The sequence below is a fragment of the Myxocyprinus asiaticus genome, chromosome 12 (assembly GCF_019703515.2).
Source record: "Myxocyprinus asiaticus isolate MX2 ecotype Aquarium Trade chromosome 12, UBuf_Myxa_2, whole genome shotgun sequence".
Taxonomy (NCBI): domain Eukaryota; kingdom Metazoa; phylum Chordata; class Actinopteri; order Cypriniformes; family Catostomidae; genus Myxocyprinus; species Myxocyprinus asiaticus.
Genome location: NC_059355.1, coordinates 36,833,008 through 36,846,202, shown reverse-complemented (window position 1 = coordinate 36,846,202; position 13,195 = coordinate 36,833,008). Strand labels below are relative to the sequence as shown.

General features: G+C 37.0%; 1 long non-coding RNA gene across 1 annotated transcript; it reads left to right on the top strand.

The window, feature by feature from the left end:
- Nucleotides 1-5,652: 5,652 nt before the first annotated feature.
- On the top strand, nucleotides 5,653-12,020 carry LOC127448642 (uncharacterized). Its single transcript, XR_007898565.1, has 5 exons — nucleotides 5,653-5,801; nucleotides 10,779-10,843; nucleotides 10,947-10,996; nucleotides 11,322-11,366; nucleotides 11,962-12,020. It is a non-coding gene; the product is annotated as an uncharacterized LOC127448642 (long non-coding RNA).
- Nucleotides 12,021-13,195: the final 1,175 nt, after the last annotated feature.

The following is a 13,195-nucleotide window of genomic DNA, read 5'->3' as shown; positions in this document are numbered from 1 at the left end:
TCCAAGTTTATAATTTTAAAATTGATTTGAAGTGTCAGTTTTTTTTATCAAGGAAACGAACATCAAGAAACAGAAATGAACTGCAAAATTCAATTAGAGTATAAAACAGAAGAATCAGAGTAAACATTTTGCAATTTCAAACTTTCTAAAGTAAAAAATTATTTTGCAAACGTGTGTGTGTGTGTGTGTGTGTGTGTGTGTGTGTGTGTGTGTGTGTCAGATTGCTGTCATCAGAGCTGGGTAGTAATGCATTATATATAATATGGATTACGTAATCAGATTACAAAAATCAAGTACTTGTAATTGGATTACATTAGATTTATTTTAAAATACTCATAATTGGACAAGTTACTTTTTATAGATTACATGATTATATATTAACAAGGCAGTGGCAGTAAATTGTTAATTTATTGATCATCCTACCCATTTTCTTCTTTCAATCTTTTACATTTTTCATTCTAAATCAGCACACCGCTGATATACTTTCAGTAAGTCTTTGAGTGTTTTCGGAAGAGATGGGGAGGGTTGTGTGTATTGCATTCAGAACCGATTCTTGCTACTAGCCAGCCAGGTGAAGATGGTCTATCACAGCATTTAACCACTGGATTTATAGAGATAATTTCATTTTTAAGAATGTAATTACACCAATGGTGTGCAGCTTTCACATTAAACTTAATTGCTTCAAAGGATCTTGTGGATTCCATCTCTAAGGGTCCTGCCCACAGGACACACAGTAGTTCAACTTCAAATTGTGCAGCAATATGAAACAAAGCCCATCACTCTTCTGTTGCCACTGACGCAGTGGCACTGCTTGAAACTTGACATAAAACTTGACACAACTGTTCCTTGTGTGACTTGGTGGAACTCTGCTGTTTTAAAATATTCTGCTCTTTTAGAATATGTTTGCTGTTCAAAAGATAATATCTTGCACCTTAGCTTTGGAATTGGTGATGGATTATCAGTAAGCAGTAAGGGTTAAAAGCAAGGGTCTTCAACAGGGGGTCTGCAAATTATTGTTTGATCCAACATTGGTGGCATTTGAAATAATCACTCATGAGCGAGTGACAGCGAGAGACAGGAGTATGAATTATCGACATGTTGAAGTCCTTCACAGCTGCATGCCAAATCTTAAAGTATGACTAAACAGCGCTAGTCAGCAGAAGTGCACAGCCTGGACAAACCCTTCACATGACCACCGCTCATCTGCTTAAAGGTGCAGTATGTAAGATTCAGAAACCCTTGTTATTAATGACACCTGTGGCCATTAATTGAACTGCAGCCAGCTACCTGTTGCTCATGCTCGTGCACACACGACATAGGGACGCGAGCGAGCGAGCATGACCAAAACAATGACGTAACATACAAAGAGGCTGAACGTGATTCACCGGCATCATGCTGACAGATGAGGTAGCATAATTAAAATTACAGTTATGATTGTTTTACAACAAACTTTGAGACTAAACTACAACTGCACTGTTATGTTACACTATTGTAAGTTTTGTATGTCATATGTTGTACTACGAATAAGAAACCAGTGTATTTGCTTAAATTTATCCTGTATACCTGACTTTTAGAATAAAGAGAAGATCGCTGAAATTATTTGAATGTTACGAAGCAAGGTAGCTTGCAATTCATCAGCGTTAGCAGGCAAGATCAAGTTGGCTAAAATTACACAGATCAATCCTTATGGCACTATATCTCACATGCTTTGCAGTTATGTAAACTTACCTATCCAGTAAGAAGAATGCCAATTCAGGGTCGGTTTTGATCCCCAAAACCGAACGAAGGTCCCTCCAGGAATCAAATGCTCTGCCGATGTTCACTCTAATTTTCGCTCGACCACTATCACATCCCCGCTTAGCTAGACTGGATTCAGTAGATAAAGGGTTTTTTTTGGGGGGGGGCTTACTCTGAGTTTGTGTAGGAGTTGGTGTTGTACTGGGAGCCGGACGTTTGCATCTCTAAGATAATGATACCTAGTGTTGCAGTTTGTTGTCGCTGTTGAATAGCGGAAGCACTGAGGCAAGGCTCTCGGGAGCGCGCGTAAACATCACATCCTTTGGATTTTTCCGGCAAAACCGACCCGCTCCCTTCGCATGAAAATCAGTCTACAGGCTTTAATGAGCAACCTAGGAAGTCCGGGAAGGGCTCATTTTTTAAGTTGCGTTAACAAGCCGTTCACACATTGGCAAAAAAAAGGTGAATATTACATGAAAATTGTTACATATTGCACCTTTAAAGCACAACACACATCAGATTCTGCAGCGCTGCAGTGGAGGGTCGTGTGAGCTTTGCTTTGGTCACGCTGTGCGGTTGAGCAGATGACAGCCTGCTTTCAGAACAGTAGCATACTATTGTTATTCAAGCTGGTATACAGGGTCCTTGACGTTCACACACACACACACACACACACACACACACACACACACACACACACACACACAAGATGTTGACTCTCAAATCAACATAATTAAAGGTGCACTCAGTCATTCTATTCCTCATTACAAATTTTTACTCAATGAAATCAACAGTAACTTTAAAATATATGTATAAAATCGATTACTCACATGAGATGAAGACTCCATTTTAGTAACCTTATAAAAGTTGTTTTATTCTGCATGGACAAGGTCTGTCTGTTTTTCTGTCTGTCTGCCTCTCTATCTATCTATGTCTTTTTCTTTCTTTTTGGAGGAGGTTTGGCACAGGGATTTACAGGGGAATTTAAAAATGTCACTTCATGTCAAAAATGTTGCAGACCCCTGCTGTACATCCCTGCTGAAAAGACCAGCTAAAACCAGCTTAAGCTGGTCACCCAGCCAGGCTGGTCAGTTAGCTGGTTTCAGAGGGGGTTTGAACACTTTTTAGCTGGTCAGGCTGGGAGACCAGCTAAGACCACCCTGACCAGCTAAGACCAGCCTGACCAGCTAAGACCAGCTAACACCAGCCTGACCAGCTAAAAAGGGTTCAAAACCCCTTTAAAAACAGGCTGACCCGCTATGACCAGGCTGAGTGAACAGCTAAAACCAGCCAACAGCTTATGCTAGTTTTAGCTGGTCTTTTCAGCAGGGCAGCATTTAATGATTGTTTAATAATGTAAACATCATGAAGTACAAACAATAATATGGTAGCCTACCATCCACGTTTTTATAGGCATAAAACGCAACACTCAATTTTAAATAATATGTAACGGGGGTCCCGGCACTGTCTCTCTACCCACCAAGGGGTCCTTGTCCTGAAAATGGTTGAAGAGAAGCACAATACGATGACATGAAAATGAGCTGTATGGTCAAGTTGCCAGAAAGAAGCCAATGCCACAAAAAAGCCCGGTTACAATATGCCTGACAACACCTTGACACGCCTCACAGCTTCTGGCACACTGTAATTTGGAGTGACGAGAGCAAAATAGAGCTTTATGGTCACAACCGTAAGCGCTATGTTTGGAGAGGGGTCAACAAGTATTGTGCTCCTTGAAACAACCACACCGTCTTTTTCCAGAGCAGCTTGAATTTCTCCTGAGGTTACCTGTGGGTTTTTCTTTGTATCCCAAACAATTCTTCTGGCAGTTGTGGCTGAAATCTTTCTTGGTCTACCTGACCTTGGCTTGGTATCAAGAGATCCCCGAATTTTCCACTTCTTAATAAGTGATTGAACAATACTGACTGGCATTTTCAAGGCTTTGGATATCTTTTTATATCCTTTTCCATCTTTATAAAGTTCCATTACCTTGTTACGCAGGTCTTTTGACAGTTCTTTTCTGCTCCCCATGGTTCAGTAACTAGCCTGCTCAGTGCATCCATGTGAGAGCTAACAAACTCATTGACTATTTATACACTAACTGCAATTTAAAAAGCCACAGGTGTGGGGAAATTAACCTTCAATTGCATTTAAACCTGTGTGTGTCACCTTGTGTGTCTGTAACAAGGCCAAACATTCAAGGGTATGTAAACTTTTGATCAGGGCCATTTGGGTGATTTCTGTTATCATTATGATTTAAAAAGGAGCCAAATAACTATGTGATAATAAATGGCTTCACATGATCACTATCCTTAAATAAAAGACAGTTTTTTTGCATGATCAGTCATATTGTCAATATCAATGCCAAAATGTCACAATTTCTGCCAGGGTATGCAAACTTTTGAGCACAACTGTATATATATATATATATATATATATATACAAACACACACACACACGTTACCGGTCAAAAGTTTTGAAACACTTGACTGAAATGTTTCTCATGATCTTAAAAATCTTTTGATCTGAAGGCGTATGCTTAAATGTTTGAAATTAGTTTTGTAGACAGAAATATAATTGTGCCACCATATTAATTTATTTCATTAAAAAAACTAATATTTAATAGAAGAAAAAAAACATGTTTTTGAAATTGATGACTTGGACCAAATAATAAAGAAAAGCAGCCAATAAGTGCCCAACATAGATGGGAACTCCTTCAATACTGTTTAAAAAGCATCCCAGGGTGATACCTCAAGAAGTTAATGCCTGCAAATTCTAGGCAAATGGTTGACTACTTTGAAGATGCTAAAATATAACAGTTTTGATTTATTTTGGATTTTGTTTAGTCACAACATAATTCCCATAGTTCCATTTATGTTATTCCATAGTTTTGATGACTTTACTATTATTCTAAATTGTGAAGAAAAAAAATTTATAATAAAGAATGAGTGTTTCAAAACTTATGACCAGTAGTGTGTATATATATATATATATATAACAGTTTAGAAAATGCATAAATTCTTATTTATGAAAGCGTGCAAGTTTAAATAGATAAAGTAAATTATCCATTTAAAATGATAATTACTTGATGAGTAAAAATAATCTACTTTGCTAATTAAATTTACATATTATATATTAAGTAGTCTTATTGACATATTTCCACCTCTACCTTTTCCTGTCTGACACTCTTTGTATATTCAGGTATGCTGATTAGTGCGGAAGCTTTGTGTTTGTGCCTTTATGAGCGAAGGAGAGAAAGAGAAAAAGACAGAGTGGTTGGGTGGGTAATATTTTTTTCCAGCTGTATGCAACATCAAATTACTGCCATGTACTGTATTCATTAAAATCCCCCCTCCCTGCTCCACACACATCTTTTTTTAATCTCATCTCTCCCACTCACTGTCATCATCTTTTCTCTTGTTATTACAGAGCCTTTTTCTCTCTTCATTCTGTCCTCTCCTAGAGCTTCTCCAGACTTGCATAAGAACATCTGCCTGTGCATGGGGAAAGTCACCTTGGAGGACAGGAGAGAGAGAGAGAGAGAGAGAGAGAGAGAGAGAGAGAGAGAGAGAGAGAGAGAGAGAGAGAGAGATTCATGTGGGTGGAATAACTAGCAAAAAGGACGAGTCCCATAACCAGTGTTGCGGCACTGAATCAGACAAGTAAATTCCCATGTGTGCCTCGTTCACAGAATGAATATTGACAACAAATAAACGTTTTGACCTCTTCAATGTTATTGCTTTTATCTTTCTCTGACACCCCAAATAGGAAAGAGACGTTGATTCAACGTCTATTCTTAGCTGTAAGGGTCGAGATCAGTCATCGATCAATTTTAATGTTGAATCAACATTCTCTATTTGGTCGGTACAACGTTGTTAGGTTGAAAATAGAACATATATTCAACGCCGAAATGAGGTTGATTCATCAACATGTACCGCCGACCGATTTGGGTGAAATCCTAACGTTTGTTTTATGTTGAAACTTGGTAAGAGAAATCGTACATCTGCACATGCGCGTTTTTGAATCTACACCTGGCCTATCGTCAGTGGATGTGTCCCTAGAAAAAGGTAAGCATAAATGTACTTTTATTAATCATCTTACACAATGGTTTGTCAGTCTATCATTGAATATCACTTTAGATTTTAATGGTTTATCGTTCAGTGTTTTAAAAACATTCCCACTTGGTAATTATTTAATTTCCCTACCCAGCAGGTGTTGTATCAAACTCTGTTGCCCCGTCGGATTCTGTTTCTGTGCCCCTGAGATGCGGTACTACGGAGAGCGCTAAGGCTCAAAACTAACGTTTTATTTGCAGAATGTTGTTTTCTAGAAGTGAGAGGCAAATATCATGACTGTCTAGTTATATTTTGAAAATGGGGTAACAGAACCTATGTTTGTTGCTTTTTTTATGTCTTTATGAACACAACCACCTACTATTATTTCAATAAATAATATTATATTTGTGTGCTCACTCACATAACTGATTTTATAGCCTAAATATGTGACTGTTCTCATAAGGCACAATACCTGGACATATTGATCATACTTCTCTTTTTTTCCCCATTAGTACAGTTTTCGTTTTTTGTTTTTTAGATATGCAATTGCGTGATTTGGCCACAAGAGAGCTCCATTGTCCACTTTAGTTCAGCTGTTTAGCGTAAACTAAATCTGATGGTTTTCTGTCCCAAGTAAACTTTAACCGCAATTTACTGAGAAAAGGTCAACAGAAATTGTAGATAAAAAAATCTTTGTCTTAAAACCACCTCCATTATAGCAGGAAAACGCATCCTGACAGCTAAGAATGTTACTGTCAGATACTGTTCCCACTGTGTTCAATAAGAAAGAAAGCTCATACATGTGTCAGATTCATACTGCTGACTTATTTCCCCACAACAGGTAAATCCTGTGATTTTTAGCCTTCTATCCCTAATTTTTTCCATCATAGCAGAAGGAACACATCCTGACAGCTGGGAATGTTACTGTGAGATACTGTTCCCCCTGTGTTCAGTAAGAAAGAAAGCTCACACAAGTATTACATGGAAGACTTTAATAGCATTAAAAAAACATTTGTGCATACTTACCTTTTAGAATATACAATACAGTTCACTTTAGTTGAAACCATCATGGTAGCAGCTTGCCTGGCTGTCTACATGTTTTTCACACAAGTTATAAATGATGATAATTTGTTTTATATCACTACATATTTCAGTAAATACAAAACTAAATGGCAAAATGGGCAATATTTAACACATAATAAATAAATAAATAAATAAATAAATAAATAAATAAATAATAAAACAATATACCTTTTAAAATGTGGGAATAAAAGAAATATTACAAATTATATATATATGGAAAATCAAAGTAATTCAAAACAAAACATTCAAAATCAAAGAAAAACATAAACAATATCAATATCAAAATAACAAGTATGTAAAAAAATATTAAACTTTATGAATGTTTTGTCTGTTTTTGGTCTTTTAGTTCCTTCCTTATTTCTCACTGAGATTCAGCATGCTGCACACAGAAATTTCTCCTCTATCTTTGGCCTTCCTACATACATATGGTTGAACCACCTTCCGCAGGCATCACAAGATATCTGTAGTGCAAAAACATTTTGACAATTGCGTTATAATGTAAACATCAATGTTAATTCCTTCACCAATATTAGCTTGAGGAATAATAGTGTTTTTTAAGCCAGCGCTTCAGCGCTTGCCACTTGGGGGGACTATTTAGGGTAACAAGAGTGATATCCCCAAGTTTATTGAAGGTCATTTGCTGTAAAATACCCAAGGGTGAATTAAGCTGCCAGTACGGAAACTGTTGTGTCAATAGCAGATACAATGTACGTACAGTAAGTAAATTTAATACTCTTGTTATTTATAGGGGCCTGGGTAGCTCAGCGTGTAAAGACACAGATTACCACCCATGGAGTCGCAAGTTCAAATCCATGGTGTGCTGAGTGACTCCAGCCAGGTCTCCTAAGCAACCAAATTGGCCCGGTTGCTAGGGAGGGTAGAGTCACATGGGGTAACCTCTTCATGGTCGCTATAATGTGGTTCTCACTCTCAGTGGGGTGTGTGGTGAGTTGTGCTTGGATGCCGCAGAGAATAGCGTGAAGCCTCCACACGAGCTATGTCTCCGTGGTAACGCGCTCAACAAGCCACGTGATAAGATGCGCAGATTGACGGTCTCAGACACGGAGGCAACTGAGATTCATCCTCCACCACCCAGACTGAGGTGAGTCACTACACCACAATGAGGACTTAGTGTGCATTGGGAATTGGGCATTCTAAATTGGGGAGAAAAGGGGAGGGAAAAAAAATTCTCTTGTTATTTGTAACTGGTATTTTAAGCCTCGCACAAGAGGGTAAATTCCTGACCTTAGGAATACATGAGTGATAATAATTTTGATTCAAATGCACACTTAGTAGCTTCATCTGAGCTCTTCAACTCACAAGCACTTACCAAAACCCATTCAATACCTTACAATATCTGCTGGTGTAAATACTGAACAAAATATTTAAAGAAAACTTGGAAAGACAACTTGATATTGGCAAAAAAAATGTTTGCTCCCCATGATGGGAAGGTTTTGGAAATATCATAAAGTATTAACAGTAAAATATGTCAACAAATATAAACATATGTCTCGGAAGATATTTTTCTATGAAATGATCCCAACATAGGGACTATGGCATGTAAGTTTTTTTTTAACATGCTGTAAGTCATTTTAAAAACTATCAGCCGATTAATTGGTTATCAGTTGACACACACACACATATTTTATATATATATATATATATATATATATATATATATATATATATATATATATATAAAATGAAATTAAAAAATTAAATAATGTGACATGAAATAATATGAATCATTAATGTTTTTTACTGTATGCCATCATTTTCAAGCAAAAATTTTTTTTTTTTAGCTGTGATGGTAAATTAAAAACCTAATAAATTATTTGTAAATTTTTCTGTTTTGCACACAAAACTTAGCATTAAATTCATATATACAGGGTATATGTATGTATGTATGTGTGTGTGTGTGTATATATATATATATATATATATATATATATATATATATATATATATATCTGGGCCCACACAAAAACAAAACAATTATGCCCGTAAAATTAGCTGTACATATTTTCTAGAATATATTCTTCTCAATATACCCGTGTGTCCACACCTTTTTTGGAGTGAAAGTCATTGGAAATGCTCTTGGACTTGACATTTCCACCTAGACACATTGACCACTTTCTCCTTCATTAATACTCTAAAAACACAAAATATGTTCAATATCCATGCTCCTTTCCCAACAATCTAATCACGCAATTGCATAAAAAAATAAATAAAATTTTTAAAAAAAAAGCTGTACTAAGGGGAAAAAAGAGAAATATGATCAATATGTCCAGGTATTGAGCCTTGTGAGAACAGTCGCATATTTAGCCTATAAAATCACAGTTATGTGAGTGAGCACACATTTATTCCAAAAGTCTACAATATTCAAAATGAAAACTCTCTCCCAAATATAATATTATTTACTGAAATAACAGTAGGTGGTTGTGTTCATAAAGATATAAAAAAGTAACAAACATAGGTTCTGTTACCCCATTTTCAAAATATTACTAGACAGTCATGAAATTTGCCTTTCACTTCTAGAAAACAACATTCTACAGATAAAACGTTAGTTTTGAGTCTTAGCGCTCTCCGTAGTACCTCAGTGGTATGAGAACAGCATCTCGGGGGCAAGCTTTTTGTGAATGCGCGCTTCCTTCGCTGTTTGGACGGGGGCGGGGCTAGGGGGAAACAGAATAGTGATGGGAAGATTGGATCATTTTACTGACTTGAACCTTTGAGTCTCGTTCAGCAAAATGAACAAATCTTTATTCAAGTCATTTCGTTCATTTGAGCAGAGTTAAATTAAAATGTTACATTTTCAATAGCCAAATCCCCCCAACACGTTTACTTACGCAAACTTTGATTATAGTCCCAATAAGGAAAAATTTATAATGCAGCCAAGGACAAATGATGAGAAACAGAAAGATTAGTTCACCTCTGGAATCTTCTTGTCCGAGTCGTTCGTTCTTTTGTCACGTGAGTGCATAGTGTATACGGCTGTCACGTGACAAAAGAACGAACGACTCGGACCAGAAGACTCGAGAGGTGAACTAATCATTTCCGTTTGCTGTGTGAGCAATGCATAGCGTATACGGCTGTCACGTGACAAAAGAATGAACGACTCGGTCCAGAAGACTCGAGAGGTGAACTAATCATTTCTGTTTCCCGTACAGCGCCTATGTGGTTTTCACGTAACAAACGAACGGAGGTTGCGCAATGCAAATGCGCGGCCATTCACAAAATGAACGAATCACTCTCTGAGACTACTCGTTCTTCTGAGTCACATAAAAGATTCGTTCAAAACGAATCGTTCATGAAGGACCCATCACTAAAACAGAATCCGACGGGGAAACAGAGTTCGATACATGTTTTCTGACAATCTGTGCTACCAGCAGTAAAAACAGTGATATGTAAAGTTAAAACATGGGTAGCACATGTTGGGAGGCACGGGAAACCTGTATGTACTACAACAGCATGAAATGTGTTAAAAACCTAGGTAACACATCTTGTTAGGCAGATAATACCTATCAGGGTGTGCTACCAGCATAACTATCAGATAGTGTGATATGGTGTGAGGCTGTACTAAGCCCTAACACTAAACCCAACCCTAAAAATATGCGAATATAGCGTTGGTAGCACATCCTGATAGGTAGCATATAACTTTATATAATTCACCATGTTGGACTCATTTCAGTTGTTATAAATGGTCAATTTCAACATGATCAATTTCACTCATACTTTCTAAACTTTAACTTTAGTTAATTAATTTCTCTGTCTTCCGCTCCAAATGTCCTATGAAGCGCGCACGCGAGCCTACAGTGGTGCCGCACGCGCCAAACTGAGTCAATAAAACACAACATAAATGTTAAAACTATCATTACTTTCTCAAAGACTGTGTTTTAATTTTAGGGACAAACCCTGTGGCATTTTCTGCACTAATGTTCACCACAGAGGTCCAACTGATCATGGCAAAAGTAGAAGTCTCAAGTTATCTTTTAAGGATTAAAAATGATGATTAGTAGTAGGACTGTTAATAATACTGCTTAATAATCGCTTGTACATATTTTTCCATTTCAGAGAGCCGTCCATTGCCTTACCCCAGTTTCATTTGCTTCATGCTTCAGAAGGTAATAATTTTTAGACAATAATATTTTTTGTATTGTTACTTTTCAGCTGCATTTTTTTTTTTTTTGTTTTTTTTTTTTGAGGGATTGCCTTTGCAGTAAATCCACCCAAATACAGAAGACAGTGGTATTCTTTCTGAGTATTGTATTGTAATGCCAAATATCTCAAGATAATGTTTGATATACTGTAGGGTGGAGTTAAAATAGAAAAACCTGTTATTTCTATATAATTCTAGAATTTACATTCGTAAGACTTGATTTTATTATGGAATGACCCACTGTTGAAATGCAGTTTCACTGTGATTGATGCCTTTTCTTTTACCTTTAGGGAGGAACTCCTCAACAGAGCCACAACATAGCACATCACTGAATGGTAAAGGCTTTCTCATCACTGATTACAATTTTCCACCTTTGTAGCTTTTGTATCTAACCAGAGGAGGTTGGCAAATACATGGATGAAGCATACATGGTGCAGACCAAAAACAGATGTCAATGGAAATAAATATCGCCTGTACACTGACTGATGCTCATGAATTACTCCAGAAAAAAGTACTTATAAAATATTTAGTAAGCCTGCTGATCATTAACCATTAAAAGGGCAAGAACATAAAAATACCTCATAAATTAATTTATGAAAACAAATTAATTTATTGCTATTTTCTAACATATTACCACTCAAATATTACATTTTCAAGATTTTTTCTTCAACATACTGTTTTTATTGACAGTTTTGCAGCATGTAGCCTATTTTTCATGAAAACAACATGTAAAAGGTAGGAACATTTGCCGTGAGGTCAGTGGACTTCTCACAATGCTGACATTTGACTTGAAATTAAGATTGTGAATTGATGCCAGTGTTTTAATACAGTCACTGTGGTGGTGTGGTTGAGCGCCGGCTTGTGAATGGAGAGCAAGATCAGGAGATGAGAATGGTAATGATTATCTCTATCAGCTGTTTGTCATTGCAGTGAGCGTTGGAGATGGATTTAAGAGTGAGCCAGATGCCAGTGAGGGGGAGAGTGCTACCACGTGGCCAAAGAGACTTGTGTGCATGTTTAAGAGTGAAGTGCTGAAAAAGCAAGTTTTTGTGTTGAAAAAATAAATACCTTTTGTGTTGGAACTTGCCGACTCCCGCTTCCTCCTTGCACCCTATCACGAACTTGTTATAGTCACATGACCTCAGTATTTGCAGGGAATTTTCACAGAAATTTGGGCAACTTACTCACTGCTCCTCACTTCAGCCTCTCAAATGCTGTATCGCCAAGGAGACAAAAAACTTTATAGGTTTTTAAAGGCATCATAAGAGTTGTTATAGTATTGAGAATACTCCTGTGACCAGATAAGATTTGATGCTGAAGTGGGTAATATGGCAATTGTTTTTTTTTCTTTTTTTTAATTTTTTTTATTGCAGGACTTATTTTTCTGTGAGCCCCAGTTGAAGACTGAGAACTTACAGATGTTGGCCTTAACCTGTGTCAAACTGGACAGACATCTATTCCAGTCCTACCTACACCACACAATACTTTTTTCTGCTTTTATATGGATGGCTGTCTACTAGCAAGTTCTCTTCAAATTTAGATGTTTGCAAATATAGCTTGAACTTGAACTGCAAGAGCAAAGAACTTGATCCAGTTGCAGAGAATCCCTTCAGTTAAAGGGATATTTCTCCCAAAAATGAAAATTCTCATAATTTTCTCACCCTCATTCCATCCCAGATGTGTATGAACTTTTTCTTTTGTAGAACACAAAAAAATTTTTTTTAGAAGAATATGTCAGTTCTGTAAGTCCATACAATGCAACCGAATGGTGGCCAGACATTTGAAGCTCCAAAAAGCAGATAAAGGCAGCATAAAAGTTACCCATTCGACTCAAGTATTTTAATCAATGTCTTCTGAAGTGATCCAGTTGGTTTGGGTGAGAACAGACCAAAATGTAACTCCTTTTTCACTGTACATCTTGCCATTACAGTCTCTAGGCACGATAATGACATCTAGCTCGATTACACTTCCTAGTGCTTGACGCATGCACAGAGAGCTAGGTGGTGCTAGGAAGTGTAATCGAACTTGAAATCATGATCGCCAAGGAGGCTGCTGATGTGATGATTTATAATGAAAAAGGAGTTTGGAGTCTGTTCTCACCCAAAACTGTTTGGATTGCTTCAGAAGACATGGATTTAAGCACTCTAGTTTTATGGATTAATTT